This window comes from Taudactylus pleione, unplaced genomic scaffold (assembly GCF_031769625.1).
Source record: "Taudactylus pleione unplaced genomic scaffold, aTauple2 ptg000587l, whole genome shotgun sequence".
In the NCBI taxonomy this organism is placed as follows: Eukaryota; Metazoa; Chordata; class Amphibia; order Anura; family Myobatrachidae; genus Taudactylus; species Taudactylus pleione.
In genome coordinates this window covers 5,829,431-5,851,526 of record NW_028284989.1, presented here as the reverse complement: position 1 = coordinate 5,851,526, position 22,096 = coordinate 5,829,431, and the positions used below count along the sequence as shown (strand labels likewise).

The 22,096-nt window shown below is 46.2% G+C and overlaps 1 protein-coding gene across 1 annotated transcript in view; it reads left to right on the top strand.

The window, feature by feature from the left end:
* Positions 1 to 5,979, top strand: part of LOC148481301 (signaling lymphocytic activation molecule-like) — a 106,449-nt gene extending 100,470 nt beyond the window's left edge. The window contains exon 7 of the mRNA XM_088453763.1: positions 5,884 to 5,979. The gene's annotated coding sequence lies outside the window, so the exon portion shown is untranslated. The remainder of the gene's footprint in view (positions 1 to 5,883) is intronic.
* The last annotated feature ends 16,117 nt before the right edge of the window (positions 5,980 to 22,096 follow it).

The following is a 22,096-nucleotide window of genomic DNA, read 5'->3' as shown; positions in this document are numbered from 1 at the left end:
CACTAAACACTCTTTCGGAGTACACACTGGAGGGGGGGCAACTCAGGTAAAATAGAGCCAGTTTGTACAGGGACCTCCAAATTGCTGCTTTTTCCTGCCAGTACAGGTACGGACTGTCTGACATGCCTACTTGGATGCTGTCACCGATGTAATCCTTTAACAGACAGACGCACGCTTGTCGCTGCTGCTTTGAGGATGCAAGTGCGGCTACAGCCCACACAATTCACAAAGACAGAAAAAAAGAAGAATATTTTTATTGTTTGTGGAGCGCACTTTGAGGGTTACACCACCCTTTAACAGACAGACGCACGCTTGTCGCTGCTGCTTTAAGGATGCAGGTGTGGCTACAGCCCACACATTTCACAAAGACCGAAAAAAAAATAACAATATTTTAATTGTTTGTGTAGCACACTTTGAGGGTGTCACCACCCTTTAACAGACAGACGCACGCTTGTCGCTGCTGCTTTGAGGACAGTATCATATGCAGTGACAGTAGACTTGTCAGAAATTGTTGGCACATCCTTCAGTCCGGACCAGATGTCCAAAGCAGCCCTTGACTTATGACACAGGCGCACACTTGGCGCTGCTACTATGTTGATGCACGTGCGGCTACATCGCACACAAGTCACAAACACATTAAAAAAATAGTTTTTTATTTTTAGGAGCACTTTGAGGGTTACACCACCCTTTAACAGACAGACGCACGCTTGTCGCTGCTGCTTTAAGGATGCAGGTGCGGCTACAGCCCACACAATTCACAAAGACAGAAAAAAGATGGAGAATATTTTTATTGTTTGTGTAGCACACTTTGAGGGTGTCACCACCCTTTAACAGACAGACGCACGCTTGTCGCTGCTGCTTTAAGGATGCAAGTGCGGCTACATCGCACACAAGTCACAAACACATTAAAAAAATAGTTTTTTTATTTTTTGGAGCACTTTGAGAGTTACACCACCCTTTAACAGACAGACGCACGCTTGTCGCTGCTGCTTTGAGGATGCAAGTGCGGCTACAGCCCACACAATTCACAAAGACAGAAAAAAAAGAACTATTTTTATTGTTTGTGTAGCACACTTTGAGGGTGTCACCACCCTTTAACAGACAGACGCACGCTTGTCGCTGCTGCTTTGAGGATGCAGGTGGAATCTAGACGGGAATCTAGACCGGGGACACACTACCTCCATCAATTGTCTAAATCCCACTGCACTAATGGCGGATACCGGACGCACGTCTAACACCAACATAGCAGTCAAGGCCTCAGTTATACGTTTTGCTTCAGGATGACTGCTGTCGTACTTCATCCTCATCGCTAGGGACTGTTGGAGGGTCAATTGTTTAGTAAAAGTAGTGATGTTCCTACTTCCTCTCTGGGATTATGAACAACTCCCAGCAGCAGCAATAGCACTAGGAGGAAGTGGTTCTTGATCTTTCCCTATTTTATTTTTATCGGAGAAAGTTTGGTCCTCCATTTATGTTATATTGATATATACGTGCGGCTAAAGCGCACACAAACACAGAAAATATTTTTTTATTTTTGCTGGAGAGTAGTGCACTTTGTGGGTTACACCACCCTTTAAGAAATGAGCCAGCCGGCTCTTTACTTATGGGACACAGGCGCACGCTTGGCGCTGCTCCTTTGTTGATGCACGTGCAGCTACAGTGCACACAAGTCACAAACACAGAAAATATATATATTTTTGGTTTGGAGTGTACTTTGGGGGTTACAGCACCCTTTAACGGTCAAGCCAGCCGGCCCTTTACTTATGACACAGGCGCACGCTTGGCACTAGTTTGTTGATGCACAAGCGGCTACTGCGCACACAATTCACAAACACAGAAAATAATTTTTTTTTTGGTTTGGACTGGAGTGTACTTTGGGGGTTACAGCACCCTTTAACGGTCAAGCCAGCCGGCCCTTTACTTATGACACAGGCGCACGCTTGGCACTACTTTGTTGATGCACGTGCGGCTACTGCGCACACAATTCACAAACACAGAAAATATTTTTTTTTTTTGTTTGGACTGGAGTGTACTTTGGGGGTTACAGCACCCTTTAACAGTCAAGCCAGCCGGCCCTTTACTTATGACACAGGCGCACGCTTGGCACTACTTTGTTGATGCACGTGCGGCTACTGCGCACACAATTCACAAACACAGAAAATAATTTTTTTTCTGGTTTGGACTGGAGTGTACTTTGGGGGTTACAGCACCCTTTAACGGTCAAGCCAGCCGGCCCTTTACTTATGACACAGGCGCACGCTTGGCACTACTTTGTTGATGCACGTGCGGCTACTGCGCACACAATTCACAAACACACAAAAAATGCTCGGAGTGTAGATGCGGTGCTCGGAGTGTAGATGCAGTGCTCGGTGTGTAGGTGCGGTGCTCGGGGTGTAGATGCAGTGCTCGGTGTGTAGGTGCGGTGCTCGGTGTGTGGATGTGGTGCTCGGTGTGTGGATGCAGTGCTCGGGGTGTAGATGCAATGCTCGGTGTGTAGATGCTGTGCTCGGTGTGTGGATGTGGTGCTCGGTGTGTGGATGTGGTGCTCGGTGTGTAGATGTATTACTCGGGGTGTAGATGCGGTGCTCGGTGTGTAACAGCAGAAACAGTGTGTTACAAAAATAATTCTATGTAATAACTAAATAACTCCTATAATAACAGCTCCCAGGAAAGGAGTCACAGGAACATTTAAGCATCAGCACAATAAACACATTGAGGCTGATTCAGGGACGGACACTACAGCTGCAGCCGCTGCGACTCTGTGGGCTGTGGCTGTGCAAAAATACGCTAATGACGCAGGAGGCGTCGGGTGTGAGTAGACTCCTCTTGCCAGCTTCTGTGATCCGCTGCTGCATCACTGGACGCAGAGCTGCATCATCTGCGTGATCATTGGACATCTGAGTAACCCCTGCTGGTGTATGCAGTGCATGGCAGCAGGCACCTGCGCCCCTTCCAGGGCTTAATCATACCGGCCCGGAGGGGCAGATGGCACCTTGCCCTTCCCCCCCCCAGCCCGTATACCCTGCTGTCCTTCCTACATGACTTAGCCAACCAGTTGTGGTACTACATATTCCAGCAAGCCATGTCTTCCCTTTAATTTGTTTCCAGTGTTAGCAGGCTGTTCATTGCCCGGGCTGAGAATATCTTCTCGTTGGCTCCTTTACTGAAACAGTCAACTTCAAAGAAGCACAAAAACACAATAGGAAGTTAAATATCACCCACATTCCTTAAATCTACAAAACATGTTTTCCTAGTAACAATGAAGACTGCTGCTAGTTAGTTACTGTGTTACTGTCCCCATCACACAGGGAGGAAGAAACAATCTCCAGCCAGACTATAATAATAATAAGCTATGTACAGACATCATAATATTTCCATTTGTATTGTTTTACAGACAGGCCCCCAGAGCTTAGTACATATCCTGGATGCTGATGATGCAGTGTATAATACATGAAATGTAATTAACACTTCCACAAAGCGAGATACTCACGGATGTAGTGGTTGCAAAAAAAAGCCTTGGCACTAGTCGATAAGGGAATTTTTGGACTCCCCAGTTAAATATGTAATATTAAAACGTCCCCCGACCTTCCCCCATCTATCAGAATGTCAGAGTGATAATGTCTGGGACATTTCTTGTTCCTAACATTCTCACGCTATGGCTGGTTCAGTTCTCTGCAAATTTGGAACATTGTGACTTACTGCACATCAGGGGTTTGTTTTTATGCAGAGCACTGATTGGATGGTTTCTATAGCCTTAGGGCTTCATTCAGAGCCGCTCGTAAGCGGCCGCTCGTTCGTTCCGAGCGATGTTCGCACAACTGCGCATGCGTACGGATTGTAATACGCATGCGCGAACCAGTCAGTGCGGCCGAAAATCGTGTGCTCGCAAAATAGCGAATGCCTGCTATTTTGAGTGACAGAGTGAGGCGTTTGTGGGTGGTAACAGAGGAAGGTGCTTGAAAACGGGGAGTGGAGATCAGAACGCAGGCGTGCTTAAAGGTCAAAACGGGCGTTTTATGGGTGTGCATAATTAATACAGCAGCATCATTGACCACGTCACTGGGTTATTTTATAGTCAGAACTGATCGCATGATTGCGGTAGGAAAAACCAACCACAAGAATAGCGAGCAGTTCATACGCTGTTCGATGTACTCGATTAATCTATTAAATAGCGGACATGACGTATGATGCGAGCGGCCAGGGGGCGTCTTTTTCCAAAATACGACCGCATGTTTTGTTCGCTCGTTCAGACATAGAGGCGTGAACAGACCACAAAGAGCGAATGGTTCATTTAAATAGCCACCCCCTTTTTCTGAACGAGCGAGCGCAAATAGCGTCCGGCTCTGAATCAGGGCCTTACTTTGTATTCTGTAAATGTTACTAGGATGCACAAACCTCTTTCTTATATACGGTCTTACTTTGTAGTTCGCCTCCAACTGCTGACATGTTATCCCTTTGACGACTATATGACAATACAGTGCTTGAAGTCTGACGAAGTTTAGATAAATTCCTAGGCTTTCTGTCGGCAAGTAGTGCCGAGATCAACAAATGACAAGTGTTACATGTGGTCGCACCCTCACAACTTGATTTAATGCTACAAGATGGAGAGCACAAACCTTATTTCACACATATATGATGACGAGATTGTAGTCAGTTTTGTTGGCACACGACAAGGCCTCGTGTGTCGGATTTTCTAATAATCATAACGCTACAACCAGTGTTTTTAGCAGAATTAGTTGTCTCGGTGGGGAATAGACTTGCACTAAAGTGTGAATATCCAACTACCAGGACCCCTTTCTTGTATAAACCTTAACCTGTGACCTCTGCTATCCGGGCGATACTTCCTCGGATGGCTGCTAGACTTGGCCATAAACCTTGATGCTTCTCCACCTTAACGTTGTGTGGAAAAAACAACATCTTGAGTTGTCCATGGATATGGTGGGACAACTGCCTTACTATGGTCTCAAACACCTGCCATTAGTTGGCCTAGTCAAGCTGTTAGGTAGGAGATCCATGAATGTTACCCAATGTCTATGAGATTTGCTGGAACAAAATGGGAGTTGGTTGTGTGGGTTATGATAATGTCACTTCATGAATCAGAGAAGAGTCTGAGTAGATTGCAAGTAGACACATTTTGCCTTCCCAGGTCCTTTTATCAATGGGGAGTTTTAAAGCGACAGTCTGCAAAAAAAACATGGCTTCACATAAACCAGATCCTGTACATGTGAATCTATTTCCTATTTTAGTATTGAACTTTTGATCCAATACCCCTGAAGAAGTCCCTTCGAGGGTTGAAAGGCGTAGGGTTTGGGTGCCATATTTAATTGCCACGATTTGAAGTCCCTGCCATCGAGCTCACACCCGGAAGGGTTTTGGCAAAATTGAATTCCATCTCTTTGAAAGTGGCGCTGCTAATGGCACCTTTTTATTGCATGATGTAAAAAAAAATTTCAATTATTTTTTTCATTAATAAAAATGTATTCTGATTCCAACTAATGAGGCCATTATCCTGGGTGATTTCTTGGTGAGTGGGTTTATTTACAGAACTCCTTGGATGCTCAACACAGTAATAAAGAACTTGTTTGTTGGCTCAAGCAGGAAAAACAAATCACACTAAGACGCATTAATTATGTACATGTTGATGGACATATTGAATATTCAATAAAATTATATATGGTATTTAGCGCCCTCTAGCTGTTGTGCTTTGAATATTTGTTGTGGGGTCCTACTGCTAACAGGGGATCCTCTTAGAGGTGCAGCTGTTATAGTTGGCGCAAGATAAGGGCAATTTCTGTATTTTATATATAATTACATGTGCAAGGGTGTACATCTTTTTGACGTAATGTTAGAAGTAATGTTTTTTTTATTGTGTTATCTTTTTAGTGCTGCAGGATAATTAAATTCCAGCTAGAGGTCTGCAAGTTGGCTGAATCGACCCAAATTCTTCACCTAATGCAAAAACCTCAACATAACAGATAAAGAAAGTATTGTTCATACCTTGTTTCATTGAAGTTCCTATTTAACTACAAAGGCCAATCAACACGACTTTAACTGAGAAAGTTCAAAATGGCCTCCAAGACGTCAAGACACAGAGCTGCTAATGTAAAAGTATAGTAACTTCTACCAGGTCTATCACGGTGGTCAGTAGCTTTCTGAGGAATCCACCTCAGTAACCCTAAAACCTTTATTCTTTTGTTAAATTAGTTCTAGAATTTGGGAGTAGTATTTCTAAATTCTGTTTATTGTTGCTATACCGCTTATATATATAATTTATTATGACAAGATAAAATTTAGTTTTTATACTTTTATTTTTATTACAGTAAGCTTTGTATATTGTAACTATAAACCTCCAATATGTCTGGGTGGTGTCCATAGGCTCCCATTGTCTCATCCTTGTAGGAGCTTGGAATTGCCAAGGGGCATAGCCACACTCCCAGTATGCCATTCCCATGCCCCATTATGCTGAGTTTGTGCCACCCAAAGCAAATACAGATAAGTGAACTAACAAACGAGAGGGGCGTTGCCACGCTCCTATCTATGACCATGCCCCCCAACTCGCAACTAGGCTTGTAAGGTCTCTCAGTGGTCCTGCCCATCGTCAATAGATCCTCAGTGGCATTATCCCTCTCACTCACTAGTGTCTATAGGATCCCACTGCGACACTTTCACTCCCCCTAGTGCTATGAGTCGCCATAGAAGTATGGTACCCCTTCATCCCTCCAGGGACAATAGAGCCCTACCCAGTGCCTTTATCTAATAAGGTGCACACACACGTAATGATTTTGTAACCAACAATTTTCTGTCAGGTTTTCCCTTGAAAAAGTGAACGATTTTTTGAAGTGTAATGAATGATCTTTACAAAGATGAACGAAAAATGTTCTTTCCCTTAATGAAAATCGTTATGTTGGACAGTCTGAAATGGACGATGAACTACAAATGGGAGTGCGCTTGAACGATTATCGTTCATCTTTTTAACTCAGAAACTGAACTATTTTTTGAACGATTGAACGATAACGACATCATTAACGACAAATCGTTCAAAAAATCGTTACGTGTGTATGCACCTTTAACGTTCACTTCTATGCACTGTTTTTATCAGCACAAGCTCCCCAGAATGACGTTCACATGGCATTCTGGGGCTCAAAATAGGCATGTAATTTTGGTGGTCAGAGACCGCTTTATCAGCGAAGGAAGCGAAGAAAATCCACGGATGGAGGAGGAGGGCACAGTGGCATGACATGCCACTGTGTTAGAGAAAAGCCATAACTTGTGCCAGTTAAGTGGTTAACAAGATTTAATAGCTACCATCTGATTGGCTGGTACAGGGGTTACTTTAGTGTTGTCATGTTAGCAGATTAATGCGCTAGTTTTGTAAATTTAGTGTTCGTGTAACAGGACTGTTTTTGTTATGTTATTCTAAAAGAAATGGTAATTTCTCAGGGGATGTTTTTTTTTCACGCATGATGAACGCAGATGTTTCTTATGTAGCTAATGTTAGCAATTTATATGAATTCTCCTGTGAATTATCACAACTACTAATTCCACACTTCAGGATTTTTACAGAGTTACATTTACACCCAGCCAGGTCATAAGTACAACAATTTTTTAATCAACGTTGGTTTTATTAGCGAAAAACACATTTAGTATTATATTGGTTTAAAGGAGAAACTCTCTATAATACAGCAAATATAATCTTCCTTTTTGTGTACAAAAGAAAGTACAGTAACTAACAATTATTAAGTATGCCCACAAAATCATGTTTATATATATATACGTATGTGTGTATATATATATAGCGTTCCCGCTAGGCTGTTTTAGCGGGGCGCGACGCCCTGCCCTCCTTCTAGAGGGCAAAAAGCACCCTGCCCTCCAGAAGGAGGGCAAAAAGCGCCCTGCCCTCACAGCCTGCGAGTGCCGTGACCCGGTCACCGCCGGAGAATAGACGCCGGGCGCATGCACCCGGCATCTATTCTCACTGTTTGCAGCGCTTGGGGGCTGTCCGGAAGTGCCGGGCACGCCCCCAAGTATGACGAAAAGGGGACGCGTCTTATAGACACGCACCCTTTTCATGGCCATGCCCCTTTTTCGGACGCGCACAAAGTTGCCCTCTCTAGCTCCGGTGCCCTGCCTGCCACCGGAGCTAGAGTGAACACCATATATATATATATATATATATATATATATATATTAATTTATATATAATCGTGGTGAGAGGGGTTGTCTCTCACCTAGATAGCCCACAGTCCTGTGGGTTCAGATCCCTGCAAGGGAGTCTAGAATGAACCCTGTCCAGTTTGCAGCAAGGGAGGTGTGGAACTCCATATTTTCATAGTTGCACAGACCCAGCTGCAGCTCATCACTGAGCAGCAGAGGAAGACACGCCTGATGCTCTTTGCCCTGATGCTGTATAGCAGCCAGGTAGTAGGATTGAATGTTCTAGTACCAGGGAAAGGGCTATACTGGGATAGCATGGCCGATTGTGAGTACTCAGCACGAGGAGTGCTGGGACTTTTGTGTTTATTAATTTATTTTCTGTTATGTGCATGTGTGTGCCCAGGCCTAAGCTCATGTAGTGCAGTGTCTTCTGCCATTAAAAGACACTGATTTACTGAATACTTGACTGTCTGAATCCCCATTTCTATACCCCATGTTATATTTGGTGGCCCGTACGGGAAATCTATACTGCTGTGCCGCAGTGCAATCGCGCATAGCAAAGGATCTGACAAGGCAGAACGGTAAATATACGTGAGTACGGTTGGTGAACCACAAAAAACGCTGTTATATTAAAGACACTCACTTGCTGTGCACTGTAAGAAAAGCTGTTTGTGTGTACTAAAAAAAAAAAAAGTTGCTTTCCTTGTTATTTACTAGGGTGCTAGAGACATATAAAATGTTAATTAGTGTTCATGCTGTGTAATTAAGTTCACCTGTTTAGCAAGGCTCACATACTGCAGTGCTGAAAGAGAATAAAAAAAGTTTTCCATGTGTTCTGTTTAACCCTTGCATTGCTGAATAAAAAAAAACCCAGTGTTTTATTTTTCTGTGTTAAACTTGAATAACTGTTGCTTTACTGAAAGAAATAGATATATTTATTTGTGTAAACTGGCTTGTTATCTAAAAGCACCTAGATTTGTACATACACCTAATACTATAAAAATGGAGGAAGTTTTTCACACTATAGTAACTTTGTGGGACTCTCACTAAAAGATAGAGGAACATATGTTACAGCTGCTGACCCAATCAATGGGCGCAACAGCTACTACAGGTTATATAAAGAAAATGTCTGCCTCCGATGACCCAGAGGTGGAATATGCAGCGCTGGGTCATACACTCTGATACTCAGAATTCACAGGAATCCTAACCTCCCCCTAGTGCCTCACCCTAACTCTCCCATCACGCAGCCCATCCTAGTGCCTCACCCTAACCCTCCCATCCCACAGCCTATCCTAACCTCCCCCTAGTCCCTCACCCTAACCCTCCCATCCTGCCTCACTCTAACCTCCCATCCTGCCTCACCCTAACCTCCCATCCCGCAGCCCATCCTAACCTCCCATCCTGCCTCACTCTAACCTCCCATCCTGCCTCACTCTAACCTCCCATCCTGCCTCACCCTAACCTCCCATCACGCAGCCCATCCTAGTGCCTCACCCTAACCCTCCCATCACGCAGCCCATCCTAGTGCCTCACCCTAACCCTCCCATCCCGCAGCCTATAATAACCTCCCCCTAGTGTCTCACCCTAACCCTCCCATCCTGCCTCACCCTAACCTCCCATTCTGCCTCATCCTAACCCATCCAGCAGCCCATCCTAACCTCCCATCCTGCCTCACCCTAACCTCCCATCCCGCAGCCCATCCTAACCTCCCCATAATTCCTCACCCTAACCCTCCCTTCCGGCCTCACCCTAACCTCCCATCCTGCCTCACCCTAACCTCCCATCCCGCAGCCTACCCTAACCTCCCCCTAGTGCCTCATCCTATCCCGCAGCCTACTCTAACCTCCCCCTAGTGCCTCACTCTAACCCTCACATCCTGCAGCCTATCTTAACCTCCCCCTAGTGCATCACCCTAACCTCCCCCTAGTGCCTCACCCTAACCTCCCATTTTGCCTCACCCTAACCTCCCATCCCGCAGCCCATCCTAACCTCCCCCTAGTTCCTAACACTCCCATCCTGCCTCACCCTAACCTACCATCCCGCAGCCTACCCTTACCTCCCCATAGTGCCTCATCCTAACCCTCTCATCCTGCAGCCTATCTTAACCTCCCCCTAGTGCCTCACCTTAACGTCTGCCTCCGATGACCCAGAGGTGGAATATGCAGCGCTGGGTCATACACTCTGATACTCAGAATTCACAGGAATCCTAACCTCCCCCTAGTGCCTGACCCTAACTCTCCCATCACGCAGCCCATCCTAGTGCCTCACCCTAACCCTCCCATCCCGCAGCCTATCCTAACCTCCCCCTAGTGCCTCACCCTAACCCTCCCATCCTGCCTCACCCTAACCTCCCATCCTGCCTCACCCTAACCTCCCATCCCACAGCCCATCCTAACCTCCCCCTAATTCCTCATCCTAACCCTCCCATCCTGCCTCACCCTAACCTCCCATCCTGCCTCACCCTAACCTCCCATCCTGCAGCCCACCCTAACCTCCCCCTAGTGCCTCATCCTATCCCGCAGCCTATTCTAACCTCCCCCTAGTGCCTCACTCTAATCCTCACATCCTGCAGCCTATCTTAACCTCCCCCTAGTGCATCACCCTAACCCTCCCTTCCCGCAGCCCATCCTAACCTCCCCCTAGTGCCTCACCCTAACCTCCCATTTTGCCTCACCCTAATCTCCCATCCCGCAGCCCATACCAACCTCCCCCTAGTTCCTCACCCTAACCCTCCCATCCTGCTTCACCCTAACCTACCATCCCGCAGCCTACCCTAACCTCCCCATAGTGCCTCATCCTATCCCGCAGCCTACTCTAACCTCCCCCTAGTGCCTCACCCTAACCCTCTCATCCTGCAGCCTATCCTAACCTCCCCCTAGTGCCTCACCTTAACACTCCCTTCCCGCAGCCCATCCTTACCTCCCCCTAGTGCCTCACCATAACCCTCCCATCCCGCAATCTACCCTAACCTCTTCCTAGTGCTTCACCCTAACCCTCCCATTATGCAGCCTATCCTAACCTCCCCCTAGTGCCTCATCCTATCCCGCAGCCTAACCCTAACCTCCCCCTAGTGCCTCACCCTAACCCTCCCATTCCGCAGCCTAATCCTAATGCCGACATTCTGACAATGTGAACACTTCACATGTTGACATTCTGAGAATGTAAATGTGTTGCCTGTCAACATTTTAGCAATGTCAACATCACAGCTGTCTACATTTTGGTGTCAATATTATGGATGCCGACATTATAATGTGATAAGGTGATCCTCCTATGATTAGAGCACGTTTGATTTTGATGAAATAAGGAAGATTTGGACCCTTTCCCATATTTTTGAGATCCACATATGTACTTTTGAACTTACTATACTATAAGAATTTTGTTTGTTTTATTTTTTATGTTGTCGGAGATACAATCTTGACTGAACGGGAACATCTATATAGAGACGATTATCAGAGTTCAAGGAGGGCAATTTTTGGTGTATCACATTTACATATACATCCTCCTACCTTTCATATACCCCTACTACAGAGCGCTGAAAAATGTGATTGTTTTTATTGTCTACCTAATGTCTACATCCCCGCCTGGAGTGACTTCAGGCCCCTCACACAGAATTACAGCAGCCCTGACCTTACTTAGAAATTGCTAACTTCGTTGCACGCAGTAAGTACTCAAGCTGAGTATGCATTTGCAATGGCTAATTTATGCATGCCTGCGCTACGACGTTCCAACGGTCAGACACACCTGCGTTTCTCCGACCACCCCCTTGTCACCACCCCCAAACGCTCACGGCCTGTCAATCACTCTGACATGGCTCTGCGTGATTGCAGTGGTGCCAACTGTGTACACTTTAGCAATAGCGATTCTTAAAAATCATAAAAAGTAAATTGTGTGGGAAATTGCATCAACCCTCCCACATTGTGCATGTTGTGAGTCTATATTGGGAATGGGGTTGACATTCATTTTTGTAGTGCAAAAATTATTATATTTATTTTTTATTCTGAGTCAGGCTCGACTTTTCCCGCCTGACTCGGATCTGAAATCGAGGCAAAACGTCATCATCCCGCCTTCCGGGTCTCGCGGGTTTTGGATCCTATATAAGGTACCCCCGTCGGCGCCATTTTCTCACTCGACTGTGGACAGTGAAGAGGGAGGGTGGGAGTTAGGGCTGGCTGGGCTGTGTAGTGTAGTGTTGTGCTGTGCTGTGCTGCGCTGTGCTGCTGTTGTCCATAGGGGCTGTGTCCACTCCTCCAAAGCCCATAGGGGCTGGCTGGACTGTGTTGTGCAGTCAGTTGTCCATAGGGGCTGTGTCCACTCCAAAGTCCTGTGCAGTGTCCCAGTCCTAAAGGGGTGCTGTAGTGTTGCCCAGGGGGTGCTCTGTCATTCAGTTGTGCTCCCCCCAAGTGCAAAAAAAAAAATATTTTTTCTGTGTTTGTGAATTGTGTGCACAGTAGCCGCACGTGCATCAACAAAGTAGTGCCAAGCGTGCGCCTGTGTCATAAGTAAAAGGCCGGCTGGCTTGACCGTTAAAGGGTGCTGTAACCCCCAAAGAGCACTCCAAACAAAATAAAAAATATTTTCTGTGTTTGTGAATTATGTGCACTGTGGCTGCACGTGCATCAACAAAGGAGCAGCGCCAAGCGTGCGCCTGTGTCCCATAAATAAAGGGCCGGCTGGCTTGTCCATTAAAGGGTGCTGTAACCCCCAAAGTACACTCCAAACAAAATAAAAAAATATTTTCTGTGTTTGTGAATTGTGTGCACTGTGGCTGCACGTGCATCAACAAAGGAGCAGCACCAAGCGTGCGCCTGTGTCCCATTAGTAAAGGGCCGGCTGGCTTGTCCGTTAAAAGGTGCTGTAACCCCCAAAGTACACTCCAAACAAAAAAAATTTATATTTTCTGTGTTTGTGAATTGTGTGCACTGTAGCTGCACGTGCATCAACAAAGGAGCAGCGCCAAGCGTGCGCCTGTGTTGCATAAGTAAAGGGCCGGCTGGCTCATTTCTTAAAGGGTGGTGTAACCCACAAAGTGCACTAGTCTCCAACAAAAATATTTTCTGTGTTTGTGTGCGCCTTAGCCGCACGTATATATCAATATAACATAAATGGAGGACCAAACTTTCTCCGATAAAAATAAAATAGGGAAAGATCAAGAACCACTTCCTCCTAGTGCTGAAGCTGCTGCCACTAGTCATGACATAGACAATAACATGCCATCAACGTCGTCTGCCAAGACCGATGCCCAATGTCATAGTAGAGGGCACATACAATCCCAAATGACAAAGTTCAGGAAAATGACCTTAAAAAAAACATTTAAATCATCTGAAGAGAAACGTAAATTTGCCAATATGGCATTTACGACACGGAGTGGCAAGGAACGGCTAAGGTCTTTCCCTATGTTCATGACTAGTGGTTCAGCTTCACATGACGATGGAAGCCCTCCTCCTGCTAAAAAAATCAAACGAGTTAAGCTGGCAAAAGCACAGCGAAGAACTGTGCGTTCTAAGAAGATATCACAAATCCCCAAGGAGAGTCCAAGTCTGGTGGCGGTTGCGATCCCTGACCTTCCCAGCACTGGACGGGAAGAGGTGGCTCTTTCCACCATATGCACGCCCGCTGCAAGTGCTAAATGGAGCACCCACAGTCCACTTGCTGATATGCAAATTGAAGATGTCACTGTTGAAGTACAACAGGATGAGGATACTGGTGTAGCTGGCGCTGAGGAGGAAGTTGGCGAGGAGGATTCTGATGGTGATGTGGTTTGTTTAAATCAGGCTCCGGGGGAGAGAGTTGTTGTCCGTGGGATGAAAAAGCCCATCATGGTCATGCCTGGGCAGAAGACCAAACATTCCACCTCTTGGGTCTGGCAATATTTCTATCCAAATCCGGACAACAACTGTCTTGCCATATGTACCATATGTAAAGGTGAAATAAGTAGGGGTAGGGACGTTAACCACCTAGGAACATCCTCCCTTATACGTCACCTGCAGCGCATTCATAAAAAGTTACTGTCAATTTCAGAAACTTTGGGTAAGACCGTAAGCAGTCCAGGGACACCTAAATCCCTTTTTCCTGTTTTATCCAAGGAATGGGTGGATGAGGAGGATGAGGACGACATCTTGCCTCCGTAGAGCCAGTTTGTGCAGGGACACATTAATTGCCAGCTTGTTTTGTGGGGGCCCAAACGAACCAATCATTTCAGCCACAGTCATGTGGCAGACCCTGGCGCTGAAATGATTGGTTTGTTAAAGTGTGCATGTCCTATTTATACAACCATAAGGGTGGGTGGGAGGGCCCAAGGACAATTCCATCTTGCACCTCTTTTTTTTTCTTTGCAGTATGTACTGTTTGGGGCCAGGTTTTTCAAACTGCCATCCTGTCTGCCACTGCAGTGTCACTCCTAGATGGGCCACGTGTTTGTGCCGCCCACTCCTGTCGTTTAGTATAGTCATCCAGCTACCTCGGTGCAACCTTTTGGCCATAAAAACAATATTTTGGGGTGTGAGGTGTTCAGAATAGACTGGAAATGAGTGGAAATGAAGGTTATTGAGGTTAATAATTGCATAGGAGTATAAAAACCCACAAATTCTGTGATTTTAGCTGTTTTTATGCTTTTTTTTAAAAAAAATTCAGATCCAAAACACAAAACCCAGAACCCAAAACACGGAAGGGTGGTTTTGGCAAAACCAATCCAGATCCAAAACACGAAGAAAGATCCGGATCCAAAACCAAAACACAAAACACGAAAAGTGGCCGGTGCACACCCCTAATTTATTTAGGTAACTAATTACAATTAGTGGTGTGCACCGGCCACTTTTCGTCTTTTGTGTTTTGGTTTTGGATCTGGATCTTTCTTCGTGTTTTGGATCTGGATTGGTTTTGCCAAAACCACCCTTCCGTGTTTTGGGTTCTGGGTTTTGTGTTTTGGATCTGCATTTTTTTTTTTTAAAAGCATAAAAACAGCTAAAATCACAGAATTTGTGGGTTTTTCTGCTCCTATGCTATTATTAACCTCAATAAACTTAATTTCCTCTAATTTCCAGTCTATTCTGAACACCTCACACCTCACAATAGTGTTTTTATGTCCAAAAGGTTGCACCGAGGTAGCTGGATGACTATGCTAAGCGATACGAGTGGGCAGCACAAACACATGGTCCATCTAGGAGTGACACTGCAGTGGCAGACAGGATGGCAGTTTGAAAAATCTGGCCCCAAACAGTACATAATGCAAAGAAAAAAAAGAGGTGCAAGATGGAATTGTCCTTGGGCCCTCCCACCCACCCTTATGTTGTATAAACAGGACATGCACACTTTAACAAACCAATCATTTCAGCGACAGGGTCTGCCACACGACTGTGGCTGAAATGATTGGTTCGTTTGGGCCCCCACAAAACAAGCTGGCAATTAATCTGTCCCTGCCCAAACTGGCTGTACGGAGACAAGATGTCGTCCTCATCCTCCTCATCCACCGTTTCCTCACATTCTTCAGTGTTGTGTACATCCTCATCCTCACAGAGTATTAATTCGTCCCCGCTGGAATCCACCACCACAGGTCCCCCTGTACGTTCTGGAGGCTGGTCTCCATGGAAGAGTTGATAATTCATTTTTATGAACATCATCTTCTCCACATTTTGTGGAAGCAACCTCCTACGCCTTTCGCTGACAAGGTTCCCGGCTGCACTAAACACTCTTTCGGAGTACACACTGGAGGGGGGGCAACTCAGGTAAAATAGAGCCAGTTTGTACAGGGGCCTCCAAATTGCCTCTTTTTCCTGCCAGTACAGGTACGGACTGTCTGACATGCCTACTTGGATGCTGTCACCGATGTAATCCTCCACCATTCTGTCAATGGTGACAGTATCATATGCAGTGACAATAGACATATCAGAAATTGTTGCCAGGTCCTTCAGTCCGGACCAGATGTCCAAACTTGGTCCTGCCTGCCCTGCATCACAGCCAGCGGGTTGCTTAGGATACCTACGTTTTTTCCTGGCAGCCCCATTTGCGGGAGAAAATGAAGAAGGAGCTGTTGATGTGTCACGTTCTGCTTCAGCTGATAGTGTTTTCACCAGCAGGTCTTTGCACCTCTGCAGGCTTGTGTCGGCCGGAAAGAGAGACACCACATAGGCTTTAAACCTAGGATCGATCACGGTGGCCAAAATGTAGTGGTCTGATTTCAACAGATTGACCACCCTGGAATCCTGGCAAAGCGAATGAAGGGCTTCATCCACAAGTTCCCCATGCCGAGCGGAATCGCTCCATCTTAGCTCCTCCTTCACTTTCTCCAGCTGCTTCTGCAAAAGCCTGATGAGGGGCATGATCTGACTCAAGCTGGCAGTGTCTGAACTGACTTCACGTGTGGCAAGTTCGAAGGGCTGGAGAACCTTGCACAACACGGAAATCATTCTCCACTGCGCTTGAGTCAGGTGCATACACCCTCCTTTGCCTATGTCATAGGTGGATGTATAGGCTTGAATGGCCTTTTGCTGTTCCTCCATCCTCTGAAGCATATAGAGGGTTGAGTTCCACCGCGTCACAACCTCTTGCTTCAGGTGATGGCGGGGCAGGTTCAAGAGTGTTTGCTGGTGCTCCAGTCTTCGGCACGCAGTCACTGAATGGTGAAAGTGGCCAGAAATTTTTCAGGGCCACCCAAAACGTCTCCTGCACTCCCCTGTCGCTTTTCAGAAAATTCTGCACCACCAAGTTTATTGTGTGAGCAAAACATGGGACGTGCTGGAATTTGCCCAGATGTAATGCCCGCACAATATTGGTGGCGTTGTCAGATATCACAAATCCCCAGGAGAGTCTAAGTGGGGTAAGCCACTGGGCGATGATTTCCCTCAGTTTCTCTAAGAGGTTGTCGGCGGTGTGCCTCTTACTGAAACTGGTGATACACAGCATAGCCTGCCTTGGAACGAGCTGGTGTTTCTGAGATACTGTTACTGGTGACGCTGTTGTTGTTGCTGCGTAAGGTGATACATCTACCCAGTGGGCTGTCACAGTCATATAGTCCTTAGTCTGCCCTGTTCCACTAGTCCACATGTCCGTGGTTAAGCATTTTTCAGGACACTGAGGACACTTTATCTGACGTTTCTATACAGTCTCGGTATCGCCTGCCTAGTGAAGTGGAATCTAGACGGGATTTAGAACCGGGGACACACTACCTCCATCAATTCTCTAAATCCCACTGCACCAACATAGCAGTCAAGGCCTCAGTTATACGTTTTGCTTCAGGATGACTGCTGTCGTACTTCATCCTCCTCGCTAAAGACTGTTGGAGGGTCAATTGTTTAGTAAAAGTAGTGGTGTTCCTACTTCCTCTCTGGGATGATGAACGACTCCCAGCAGCAATAGCAGCAGCGGCAGCAGTAGGCGTAGCAATGCAGGATCCTCCAGAGGAATCCCGGATAGGAAAGTCAGTCATTCCAGTGACATGGCCTGCAGGACTACTTCCGATCCTGACTAAGGAGGAAATTGATGAGGAGGGAGTTGACGGTGTGGTTTGCAGGCGCTTGGATACAACAGGACAAAGGGATTTAGGTGTCCCTGGACTGCTTACGGTCTTAGCCAAAGTTTCTGAACTTGACAGTAACTTTTTATGAACGCGCTGCAGGTGACGTATAAGGGAGGATGTTCCTAGGTGGTTAACGTCCCTACCCCTACTTATTTCACCTTTACATATGGTACTTATGACAAGACAGTTGTTGTTTGGATTTGGATAGAAATATTGCCAGACCAAAGAAGTGGAATGTTTGGTCTTCTGCCCAGGCATGACCGTGTGGGCCTTTTCATCCCACGGACAACAACTGTCTCCCCTGGAGCCTGATTTAAACAAACCACATCACCATCAGAATTAGGGGTGAGCGGGTTCGGTTTTACTCGGTTTTACTCGGTTCTTATCGCCACTTTACCGCAATTTCGGCTCGATTTCATTCGCTATCCAAAACACGTGTTCGGCGATAGCCAATAAAAAGATCCGAGTAAAACCGAGTAAAACCGAACCCGCTCACCCATAATCAGAATCCTCCTCGCCAGCTTCCTCCTCAGCGCCAGCTACACCAGTATCCTCATCCTGTTGTACTTCAACAGTGACATCTTCAATTTGCATATCAGCAAATGGACTGTGGGTGCTCCTTTCAGCACTTGCAGGGGGCGTGCAAATGGTGGAAAGAGCCACCTCTTCCCGTCCAGTGCTGGAAAGGTCAGGTATCGCAACCGCCACCACACTTGGACTCTCCTTGAGGATTTGTGATATCTTCTTAGAACGCACAATTCTTCGCTGTGCTTTTGCCAGCTTAACTCGTTTGATTTTTTCAGCAGGAGGAGGGCTTCCATCGTCATGTGAAGCTGAGCCACTAGTCATAAACATAGGGAAAGACCGTAGCCGTTCCTTACCACTCCGTGTCATAAATGACATATTGGCAAGTTTACGTTTCTCCTCAGATGATTTAAATGTTTTTTTTTAAGGTCATTTTCCTGAACTTTGTAATTTGGGATTGTATGTGCCCTCTACTATGACATTGGGCATCAGCCTTGGCAGACGACGTTGATGGCATGTTATCACTAGTGGCAGCAACTTCAGCACTAGGAGGAAGTGGTTCTTGATCTTTCCCTATTTTATTTTTATCTGAGAAAGTTTGGTGCTCCATTTATGTTATATTGATATATACGTGCGGCTAAGGCGCACACAAACACAGAAAATATTTTTTTATTTTTGTTGGAGACTAGTGCACTTTGTGGGTTACACCACCCTTTAAGAAATGAGCCAGCCGGCTCTTTACTTATGGGACACAGGCGCACGCTTGGCGCTGCTCCTTTGTTGATGCACGTGCAGCTACAGTGCACACAATTCACAAAGACAGAAAAAAAAGAAGAATTTTTTTATTTTTTGTGGAGCACACTTTGAGGGTTACACCACCCTTTAACAGACAGATGCACGCTTGGCGCTGCTGCTTTGTGGATGCACGTACAGTGCAGACAATTCACAAACACAGAAGAAAATGTTTTATTTTTGTTGGAGTGCACTTTGGGGGTTACACCACCCTTTAACAGACAGACGCACGCTTGGCGCTGCTGCTTTGAGAATGCACGTACAGTGCACACAATTCACAAACACAAAAAATAATTTTTTATTTTGTTTGGAGTGCACTTTGGGGGTTACACCACCCTTTAACGGTCAAGCCAGCCGGCCCTTCACTTATGACACAGGCGCACGCTTGACGCTACTTTGTTGATACACGTGCGGCTACTGCGCACTCAATTCACAAACACAAAAAATTATTTTTATTTTGTTTGGAGTGCACTTTGGGGGTTACACCACCCTTTAACAGATGAGCCAGCCGGCCCTTTACTTATGGGACACAGGTGCACGCTTGGCGCTGCTCCTTTGTTGATGCACGTGCAGCCACAGTGCCACACAATTCACAAACACAGAAAATATTTTTTGATTTTGTTTGAAGTGCACTTTGGGGGTTACACCACCCTTTATCAGACGAGCCAGCCGGCCCTTTACTTATGACACAGGCGCACACTTGGCGCTACTTTGTTGATGCACTTGCGGCTACTGCGCACACAATTCACAAACACAAAAAATATTTTTTTATTTTGTTTGGAGTGCACTTTGGGGGTTACAGCACCCTTTAACGGTCAAGCTAGCCGGCCCTTCACTTATGACACAGGCGCACGCTTGGCGTTACTTTGTTGATGCACGTGCGGCCACAGTGCACATAATTCACAAACACAGAAAATAATTTTTTATTTTTTTGGGAGTGCACTTTGGGGGTTACAGCACCCTTTAACGGACAAGCCAGCCGGCCCTTCACTTATGACACAGGCGCACGCTTGATGCTACTTTGTTGATGCACGTGCGGCTACTGCGCACACAATTCACAAACACAAAAAAAAAATTAAAATTTTTTTGGCGTGCACTTTGGGGGGAGCACCTCTGATGCACAGATCATCCCCTGGACAACACTACAGCACCCCTCTAGGACTACAGCCTTTATGGGACACTGCACAACACAGTCCAGCCAGCCCCTATAGACTTTGGAGTGGACACAGAAATCCGCACCGCTCATCCCTAATTACAATGTTATACTGTCGTTACTGTATGCACAAAGGAGTGGAAGGGTCATAGGGACAAGAGAATGTACACAAATAGCCAAATGCTGGAACATAGAAGACACCACAGCTCACCGTAGAATATAAAGCAGTGACAACATTTAGTTTGGGTTACCGACGAGCGTCCTTCTCATCACTCACACAGAAAACAATAGATCATGTTTTGGCTGTAAAGCAATCCACATAATAGCAGATGCTAGAGGTTGGTCGGCTGCAGTAACATACGTATTAAAGCCTAGGCGTATCTATAGTGAAGTGGGCGGGATAGGGAGATGATTGCTGGGAAATGCGCCATAATTGCAGTGATGGGACGGGGCCTAATGACACAGAAACCCGGCCCCACCCCCCAAAATGGCCTACTGTGTCTGCTCTCCGGGGAACAGATAATAAATGTCTAAGTATGGCATACCTACCTGGTCCACCCTACTATATGGTGTCATCTTTCCAGTGACATCTTCGGAAAGATGGCGCTGTGCAGAGAAAGCAAAGACTCTGGCACCGCAAGAACCTTTGCTCTCTTGCGTGCGTGCATCATCTTCCTGAATATCACTAGGAAAATGGCGCCACTTAGGAGGGGGGACCCACTTGCCGGAGATGGTGGCGTGTGGAGGGACAAGGGTGCCGGGATGTAGTTATGAGAGGCCGCCGGTCTCAATCCCGACAGCGTAATCCCGGCAAGGGATTTAATACAGGCGTCAAAATACCGACGCCTATGTCAATCCCGACGCCGGAACGCCGAGGATACCGGATCGATAAACTTAGCATGGGGATGGCGGGATTAGATTTAGGGACCCACGGGGGATCTAGGGTTAGGCATCCCCGCTGGGGAAGGTTAGGTTTAGGCTAGGGGAAGGGAGGGTTAGGGTTAGGCACTAGGGGGGAAGTTAGGGTTAGGCACCCCTCCGGGAGGGTTAGGTTTAGGGTGCTGGGTGGGGGGGTGAGGTTTAGGCACCCATGGGGGGAGGTTGGGGTTAGGCACCCCTAAGGGATGGTTAGGGGGGGAGAGGGGAGGGTTAGCAAACTTACCACCGGGCGCCGGGATCTTCACCTGTCGGCCTGTCACTGTCGGCCTCTTGAGCCGCCGGTATTTCAATCCCATTCCGGGGTGCCTGCTGGTCAGAGGAGGAGGGCCCACTGTATTGTTCTCCAATGCAAGGTGCCTCATGCCTCAGTGATGTTAATAATTTCTAGTGAAATGATAGGCTAGAAATCAGCTGATCAGCTGACAAAATGGCTTCCTCTCATTGGATTTGGAATATATGACAGGTCCACTTTAAGATCAGGGCATGGGCTAGACGTGCAGGAATAAATTAATATTAAGTAATAATTTCCCCTGTCGGATATAAAGAAAAAGCTAACGGTTGGAGAAGTCAGTTGGGGAAGAGACATTAGTGAGAGAGGAGGAACTGTGTAATAGCAGAGGATATAGCTACCACAGAGACAGAGGGACCTAATATACAGACGGAGAACAATTACCCAGAGTGTGGCTGAGTATTTAAAATGATAATTTCTGAATATTATAGGCTATAAAGCAGGATGGAAATATCCATTACATCATGAAGTGATCAGTAAAATGACTAGTATTAGGCAGGATTTTATCATGAGAGCTAGGTATAAGGAGTTATTAATTGCCGATTGTTACTTACAGGACTAATCCAATGATATTTTATTTGCTGCTGTACTTTCATACTTAATACTACAATATTTAGGCAGGGAAGATATATTACACTGTAACTAAATACTGCCTTCCAAAGTCTTGTCCTGTCTGATCTGCATTGTGCATTTAATTAAACGTTGAATAAATAATTCCTTCCACTACTAATGG